This window comes from Triticum aestivum, chromosome 5D (assembly GCF_018294505.1).
Source record: "Triticum aestivum cultivar Chinese Spring chromosome 5D, IWGSC CS RefSeq v2.1, whole genome shotgun sequence".
Lineage (NCBI taxonomy): Eukaryota > Viridiplantae > Streptophyta > Magnoliopsida > Poales > Poaceae > Triticum > Triticum aestivum.
In genome coordinates, this window is record NC_057808.1 from 4855977 (window position 1) to 4865340 (window position 9364).

At 50.8% G+C, this 9364-nt stretch overlaps 1 long non-coding RNA gene across 1 annotated transcript in view; it reads right to left on the minus strand.

Annotated features, from left to right (window-relative positions):
- The window catches only part of LOC123119050 (uncharacterized), a 15099-nt gene that overhangs the window by 3828 nt on the left and 1907 nt on the right, over nucleotides 1–9364 (minus strand). Inside the window, exon 2 of the long non-coding RNA XR_006458404.1 lies at nucleotides 1089–1091. This is a non-coding gene — a long non-coding RNA (uncharacterized lncRNA). The remainder of the gene's footprint in view (nucleotides 1–1088; nucleotides 1092–9364) is intronic.

Consider the following 9364-nt stretch of genomic DNA (forward strand, 5'->3'; position numbering starts at 1 on the left):
GGTCGGGGGAACAGGGGGGAAGGCGACCAGGGGAGGTGGGCCAGGCCGGCTGGGCCTGGGGTCGGCCCAGTTGGGCCAGGGTCCAGTGGGGGGGGGGCTTCTCCTTCTCTTTTTTTTGTTTGTTCTGTTTTCTTTTGTATTTTCTTTTTATTTATTTATTTTATTTTCTGTTTTAATTCATTTAAACGCATTTAGGCATTTTATAAAAATATGTTTTCTTTAGTATAATTACCCTTGTAATATTTGGCACCCACCGAACATTTTGTTTCAATTTTTGAAAAACCTTTTCTGTCGGCATTAATTTAAATTTGAATTTTGAAACGGTTTTGGATCATCCCACGGTTAACAACAGTAACCGAGGTGACGTGGCATGATTAGCGGGGAATTACTGTAGCTTGATTCCCCGGGCGTTACAAATCTCCTCCACTACAAGAAATCTCGTCCCGAGATTTAGGAGGTAGAAGGAAACAGTGCGGGGTATTCTTCGCGCAGACGATCCTTTCGTTCCCAAGTGGCTTCATCTTCAGAATGGTGCGACCACTGGACTTTGAGAAACTTGATCACCTTCCGACGTGTGCGGCGTTCAGCTTGGTCGAGAATGCGGACCGGATGCTCCTTATAGGAGAGGTCTTGCTGCAATTCGAGAACTTCATGATCCACTGCTCGGGTTGGATCCTTAAAGCAACGGCGGAGCTGTGACACATGGAACACATCGTGAACCTGAGAAAGGTTCGGCGGTAGCTCCAGTTGGTATGCCACTTTTCCACGCCTTTCGAGAATAGTGAATGGGCCAATATAGCGAGGAGCTAGTTTGCCCTTGAGTTCGAAGCGGTGAGCACCCTTCATTGGTGTGACTCGAAGATAAGCCTTTTTGCCAGGTTGATAGACCATGTCTTTATGATGACAGTCATACTGACTCTTCTGATGTGATTGAGCAGTCTTGAGATTCTCACGAATAATGCGGACTTGTTCTTCGGCATCTTGGATAATATTCGGACCAAAGAGTGGACGTTCCCCAGTTTCTGACCAGTTCAGAGGGGTTCGGCACTTTCGTCCATATAACACTTCGAGGGGGGCCATCTTCAGACTAGCTTGATAGCTATTATTATAAGAGAACTCAGCATACGGGAGAGATTCCTCCCATTTCTTGCCGAAGGAAATAACACAAGCTCGAAGCATGTCTTCGAGAACTTGGTTGACGCGTTCAACTTGCCCTTGCGATTGAGGATGAAACGCAGTACTGAATGACAGATGAGTTCCCATAGCTTCTTGGAAACTTGCCCAGAATCTTGAAGTGAATAAGCTACCATGGTCTGAGCTGATAACCAATGGAATACCGTGGAGTGAAACAATCCTGGACATATAGAGCGTTGCCAGTTGACTAGCAGTGATCGTTTCCTTGACCGCCAGGAAATGTGCAACTTTGGAAAGCCGGTCAATGACGACAAGAATAGCATCATTACCTTTCTATGACTTGGGAAATCCAGTGACGAAGTCCATCTCAACATGGTCCCATTTTCCATTCAGGAATAGAGATAGGTTGCAGAGTTCCAGCAGACCTTTGATGTTCTGCTTTGATATGACAGCAAACGTCACACTCAGCAACATAACGAGCAATGTCTTGTTTCATATTAGACCACTAGAATCTCTGACGGATGTCTTGGTACATCTTTGTACTACCAGGGTGGATACATAGAGGCGTATCATGAGCTTCTTTCATAACTTCCTGTGTCATATCCAGGTTTTTCTCTGCACATGGCACCACTAGGCGGCCCTTGAAGTATAGGGTGCCATCTTCAGCAATGGTGAAGAATGAGGGCTTTCCTTCTGCGAGGTAGCGCTTAATCTTGTGGGCTTCAGAGTCATACTTCTATAGCCTTTTGATGCTATCCACGAGATCTGGTTTAGCAACTAGGGTATTAAGGGAACCCTGGGTAACAACGTGGAGGTTCACCTTGCCAAACTCCTTAGGAGGGGGAGCGAGTGCACCCGGAGGAACAATATGGAGGTTCAGCTTCCTGAATTCTTCAACAAGCGAGGGCTGAACTTTGTGAACCTGGAGGTCGTTGCAGTAAGACTTGCGGCTCAAGGCATCAGCCATTACATTAGCCTTGCCTGGCGTATAGGAAATACCCAAGTCAAAGTCTGCAACAAACTCCATCCATCTCTGCTGACGGAGGTTCAGATCTGGCTGAGTAAACAGATACTTCAGACTTTGGTGGTCAGTGAAGATCTTGCAACGATTACCGAGAAGGTAATGTCGCCACTGCTTCAGCACATGAATGACAGCAGCAAGTTCGAGGTCGTGAACTGGGTAGTTCTCTTCGTGAGGGCGCAATTGCCGAGAGGCATAAGCAATCACTTTGCGGTCTTGCATTAGGACACAGCCTAATCCTTGACGGGAAGCGTCGCAGTAAATGACGAAGTCCTTCTTAGTATCCGGTGGAGCTAGAACTGGGGCAGAAGTCAACTTGTCTTTGAGTGCCTGGAAACTTTCCTGACATTTGTCTGTCCATTGGAACTTGACGCCCTTAAGCAACAGGTTAGTCAGAGGTCTGGCGATCTTGGAGAAGTTCTCGACAAATCGATGGCAATAGCTGGCGAGACCGAGAAAACTTCTGACTTGCTTAACGTTCTTCGGAGGAGTCCAATCGAGAATAGCCTGAACTCGCTCGGGGTTGACGGCAATACCATCCTTAGAGATGACATGCCCAAGATAGGTTACTTCCGGTAGCCAGAATTCACATTTGGAGAACTTGGCATATAGTTGATGTTCTCATAGCTTTTCCAGCACAAGTCGAAGATGTTCAGCATGTTCTTCTTCGTTCTTGGAAAATACCAGGATATCATCCAGATAAAGCAGGACGAACTTGTCGAGGTAATCCATGAATATATAGTTCATCAGACGAGAGAAGGTGGCTGGAGCATTGGTTAAACCGAAAGACATGACGGTGTACTCGTATGAACCATAGCGAGTCACGAAGGCGGTCTTTGGGATATCCTCTTCGCGAACACGGATCTGGTGGTAACCCAATCTCAGGTCGAGCTTAGAGAACACTGACGAACCCGCCAGTTGATCATACAGATCATTGATCCGAGGAAGAGGGTATTTATTCTGAATGGTAGCTTGGTTTATAGGACGGTAGTCTTGAACTAACCGGTTTGTCCCATCCTTCTTCTTGACAAAGAGAGAAGGTGCTCCCCAAGGAGAACAACTTGGGCGAACGAATCCTTTGCGAAGAGATTTGTCGATTTCCTCCTTAAGCTCAAGGAGTTCATGCGGCAGCATTTTGTAAGGTCGCTTGGCTATAGGAGTGGTGCCCGGTTTCAAGTCGATGATGAATTCGACAGCTCTAGCAGGGGGAATCCCTGGAAGTTCTTCAGGGAAGACGTCGAGGAATTCACGCACGACGGGAATGTTTTCAATGCCCTCGAGTGGTGCAGCGTTCAATGCATTCAATGCATAGAGCCTGGCCTCGGCATTTTGCACCAGATGAGCTTGGTAAGCAACTATTTCATCTGAAGGGTGAAGTAGATGGACGGTCTTAGTGGCGCAAACTATAGAAGCAGTATGCGCTTTCAACCAGTCCATACCCAAAATGAGGTCGATGTTAGACGACTTCAGGATAATGGGGGAGGCATAGAATTCCAGCCCTTCGATTTCCACGGGGACATCGATGCCAACCAGGGAGGTTTGACACTATCCCACGGGGGTTTTGACCAGTACCGAGGTGTTCATCTCCTCACATTTAACGTCGTGCTTGTATGCAAAATCTTCTGACATGAATGAATGCGATGCACCTGTATCAAATAAAACGGATGCTGGTACTGAATTTACGAGGAGTGTACCCATCACAGTAGCAGGCTGGTCTTGAGCTTCGTTGAGATCAACGTGGTTGGCATGAGCATGACCATAAGACTTAGCATTGTTGTTGCGGGGCTGATTGTTACCACGGCCAGTTGCTGGAAGGGCCAGTTGATTCTGGTTCTGGTTGCATTCTCTAGCACGGTGTCCTGGTTGACCACACCTGAAGCACAAGCCATTATTGGGAGTGGGAACAGGAGCTTGGGATGGTGGAGCTGGAAGTCTTGACTGCCTAGATGGTGGTGGAGGCAGACGAGGTGCAGCATAGGTCTGCCTTGGGGCAGATGCATTTGGACGGTACATGCTGTTCGGGATCCATATCTTACGCTTCTGTGAGGGCGAGCCCGAAGATGAGCCTGTGTCACGGTTGCGCCTGTGAGAGCTCTGGTATTCCTGCAGACCAGTTTCGACATTGATGGCCTTGTTCACCAAGGTGGCGAAATCAGCAAAGTCATGCACTAGAAGTGCGAGCTTGATGTCAGCTTGGAGGCCATCACGGAACTTCTCCTGTCTGCGTGCATCAGTTGCAATGTCCTCTTCAGCATAGCGAGACAAGTCCAGAAACTCCCATTGATAAGCTTCAACAGTTTTGTTGCCTTGGGTGAGGTTGCGGAACTCACGCTTCTTCCGGTCCATGACTCCCTGAGGAATGAAGCGGGCACGGAAAGCTGCTTGGAAGTCTGGCCATGTGATGATTGTTCCAGCTGGCAGAGTACGCCTGTGGCTGTCCCACCATTGAGCTGCGGGTCCCTTCAAGAAGAAGGAAGCAAAGGTGACATAGCTGGCAGGGGCTACATCAGCAGACTCCATCTCATGGGTGATGTCACGGAGCCAGTCATCAGCATCCAGAGGCTGAGTTGAGCTGCGGTAGATGGTTGGGTTGAGGCGTATGAAATCTTGAAGAGTCACTTGGGCTGGCTGCTGGTTCATATTGGGGCGAGGAAACTGAGCCATCATATTTTCCATGAATTGGCGGTTCAGTTCAAACTGTTGGATCATACCAGCCATGTACTCAGGTGGTGGTGGGGCATCGCCACCACGACCACGACCACCTGGTCTAACCATCCTGCTAATATATAACAGGGGTAGTTCAACATTGAGAAATATTTGCAAAGACAAGAATCATTCATGATGAAACATGCATAACGAAAGGAGCACGATAGCTACTACATAGTAGTCGGCATAACTTACAAAAGGGGTCATGCATAGAGTTCAGTACATAGAATAAAACATCATAGGCGGCACACAGGCTCGCGGCGAATGCATCTAACACTACAAGCAAGCCTACATCAGTCCCAAGAGGTACTGTGGAGGTAATCGTAGCCCGACAGCTGGTAGTGAGGCAACGGATAGCCCTCCACGTCAGCAGACTGGGGGCCGCGGATACTCAGGTGTAGAGCCCGACGCTCAGGTGGCAGAAGAGGACCAAGTGCGGGAGAGTAGCCTCCCACCTCTGGCCAACCGACACCGTGGGGCATCACAGTCCTGGCTGGGTAGATCGCAGTATGCAGTAGCTGTCCAGACCGGACAAAGGGGTGCATCAGCGTCAGAGCACGGTAAATGTGCTGACGGGTGGTGTACATCTCGTGGCGAAGAGCTCGGTTAGCACGATCCAGCCCATCAGCATGCAGAACCAGGTTCTGATGGTAGAAGGGCTCTCGGGTGACAGTGGAGTAGGCAGCAGTATAGTATCCCTCCGCACCAACATCAGATGCGATAGCAATGTGCCTGAAAGGGGAGGTGTCCAACTCCCGATACTCTCCACGAAGACGTGTCAGAGCAGCATAGGCAGCACCGTGGACAGCCATATCGATGGTCACACCAACACCATGTGCGGTGTGCAGCACAGTAGTGGAGTCATACTCCCGCGAGTAGAGGTGGACGATGGCACGGTACTGCTCCTGGTTAAAGTCCTGGTACTCCTCGTAGACGGTGTACTCAGGGTGCCAGCGATAACCCAGATAGGTCATCATCTCAGGTAGCACAACCGGTGATCCCGAGGCACCAATGGCCGTCGTGTGGCGCACGACCTGCCTCGTGGGTTCCATCTGAAAGCAAAGACGTTTCAAAGGAGTCAAATGTCAGTGTGTGAATTGTTCAAAATACTATCCTAAGAAACAACTATGGCTTATCCAACTTCGGGGTGAATGCGGTCACGGGATCCTAGTGTTAGAGTTAGTAAATTCGTTTAACCCGAGTAGAAGAAAGTTCAGAGTCCCATAGTAAAGGTCGAGGAGTAAAAGATCCTAGTACCACCCAATGGCGACGTGGGCCCGTAAGACACACAGCCATGTTAGTAAAAGTTTTTGTAATGTCTAGACTCGACTTCGGCCAAGGAGTGTGGAAAGGGGGATTCCTACAGGCAGTCGGCTCTGATACCAACTTGTGACGCCCCCGATTTGACCGTACACTAATCATGCACGCAAATGTGTACGATCAAGATCAGGGACTCACGGGAAGATATCACAACACAACTCTACAACATAAATAAGTCATACAAGCATCATAATACAAGCCAGGGGCCTCGAGGGCTCGAATACAATTGCTCGATCATAGACGAGTCAGCGGAAGCAACAATATCTGAGTACAGACATAAGTTAAACAAGTTTGCCTTAAGAAGGCTAGCACAAACTGGGATACAGATCGAAAGAGGCGTAGGCCTCCTGCCTGGGATCCTCCTAACTACTCCTGGTCGTCGTCAGCGGGCTGCACGTAGTAGTAGGCACCTCCAGTGTCGTAGGTGTCGTCGTCGACGGTGGCGTCTGGCTCCCGGACTCCAGCATCTGGTTGCGACAACCAGGTAGAAAGGAAGGGGGAAAAGAGGGAGAAAGGCAACCGTGAGTACTCATCCAAAGTACTCGCAAGCAAGGAGCTACACTACATATGCAATGGGTATATGTGTAAAGGGCCATGTCAGTGGACTGAACTGCAGAATGCCAGAATAAGAGGGGGATAGCTAATCCTGTCGAAGACTACGCTTCTGGCCATCTTCATCTTGCAGCATGTAGAAGAGAGTAGACTGAAGTCCTCCAAGTAGCATCGCATAGCATAATCCTACCCGGCGATCCCCTCCTTGTCGCCCTGTTAGAGAGCGATCACCGGGTTATATCTGGCACTTGGAAGGGTGTGTTTTATTAAGTATCCAGTTCTAGTTGTCATAAGGTCAAGGTACAACTCCGGGTCGTCCTTTTACCGAGGGACACGGCTATTCGAATAGATAAACTTCCCTGCAGGGGTGCACCACATAACCCAACACGCTCGATCCCATTTGGCCGGACACACTTTTCTGGGTCATGCCCGGCCTCGTAAGATCAACACGTCGTAGCCCCACCTAAGCACAACAGAGAGGTCAGCACGCCGGTCTAACCCTATGCGCGCAGGGGTCTGGGCCCATCGGCCTATGCACACCTGCACGTTGCGTACGCGGCCGGAAGCAGACCTAGCCTAGTGGCGTTCCAGTCCAATCCGGCGCGCGCCACTCAGTCGCTGACGTCAAGAAGGCTTCGGCTGATACCACGACGCCGGGATACCCATAACTACTCCCGCGTAGATCGCTAGTGCGTATAGACCAAATGGCCAGACTCAGATCAAATACCAAGATCTCGTTAAGCGTGTTAAGTATCCGCGAACGCCGACCAGGGCTAGGCCCACCTCTCACCTAGGCGGTCTCAACCTGCCCTGTCGCTCCGCCACAAAGATCCACTTGCGGGTACTCCTACGAGCCGACCCGACTTTAGTCATCACATGTGTCATGTATATAGTATATAAGTATATACCCGTGATCACCGCCCAGGTGATCACGACCCGATAGTATAGCACAGCAGACGGACAAGAATGTAGGGCCACTGATGGAAAACTAGCATCCTATACTAAGCATGTAGGATTGCAGGTAAAGGTAACAACAGTAGTAGCAAGGATAGGCTATGCATCAGGATAGGATATCGGAAAGCAGTAACATACTACACTACTCTAATGCAAGCAGTATAGAGAAGAATAGGCGATATCTGGTGATCAAGGGGGGGGGGGCGCTTGCCTGGTTGCTCTGGCAAGTAGGAGGGGTCGTCAACTCCGTAGTCGAACTAGGCAGCAGCAATGTCGGTCTCGTAGTCTACCGGAGAGAAGAGGGGGAAGAAACAGTAAATACAATGCAAACATAAACATGACGATGCATGACATGACAATGAGCAGTGCGAGGTGTGTCCTAACGCGACAGTAGGTGGTACCGGCGAGGGGGGGGGGGAACATCCGGGAAAGTATTCCCGATGTTTTGCGTTTTCGGACAGATGGACCGAAGGGGGAAAGTTGCGAGTTCGATAGGTTAGGGAGGTGTGATGGACGAACGGACTGCGTATCCGGATTCGTCTCGTCGTTCTGAGCAACTTTCATGTAGAAAACATTTTCATCCGAGTTACGGTTTAAAAGATATGAATTTTCAAAGATTATTTGAATTTCTGGAATTATTTGAATTTAGCAAAAATGAATTATGACGTCAGCATGAGGTAACGCTGATGTCAGCAGGTCAACAGGTCGGCTGACCAGTCAAACCAGACCGGTGGGTCCAGTGGGACCCACATGTCATTGACAGGGCACTAACAGAGTTTTATAACTAACTTAAACAAGGTTATTAGCAGGTAGGCCCCACCTGTCAGTGCCTATTTAGATTAATTAATTAGTTTTATTTTATAAAAACATTTTATTTAGTTTATTTACGCGGCGGGGCCCGCATGTCAGCGTCACAGAGACGCCCAGTCAGCACGTTGACTGGGTCAACCCAGTCAACGGGGCCCGCGGGGCCCGCTGGCAGTGACCCGGGGTCGCCCTAGGTGTGCCACGTCAGCGGCGGCCGGCGGCACGTCGCCGGTGACGCCAAACACAGCGGAGGGCTTCGGACCTCGTCGGATTTCGCCTACGGGCAACCATTTCGCGCGCGCGAGGGCGCGTTCGAACGAGCGGAGCAACGCACATCGAACAGCGGTGGTGGCGTCGCCGGAGTTGGCTGGAATCGGCGCCGGCGTCGAGGCCAGCGGCGGAGCGGCTTTGGTCGAAGACGGAAACGGCGAGGCAGCACGCTATTGAGCAAAAGAGGAGGCTGGGGAGGAACTACGTGGTGCGGCGAGTCTAATGGGTACGGGCCCGTGACCAAACCGTCACTGGAGACGCGTCGGCGGCGAGCTCCGTGGCGACGCGTTTGGCCTCGTCGTGAGAGCTAGCTAAGGTTCGCGCGAGAGCAAACGGAGAAGGGTAGGAGGTAGAGGAGCTCACCGCGCGGCAGACGGAGGCCGGTGAGAGGCTTAGTAGCAGCAGCAGTCGCCGGAGTCGAAGAAGACGGCGGCGACCCGAGGAAGAAGGCGACGGCGTTGGGGGTGATGTAGGGGGTCCCGGCTCGAGCAGGTGGTCGGGGAGGACGGGCTCGACGCGGCGGAGCTCGTGGACACGTCGGGGAGGAGAGCGGGGCTCGGTGGCCGCGGGAACGACGGCGGCACGTCGGCGACCGCGCTC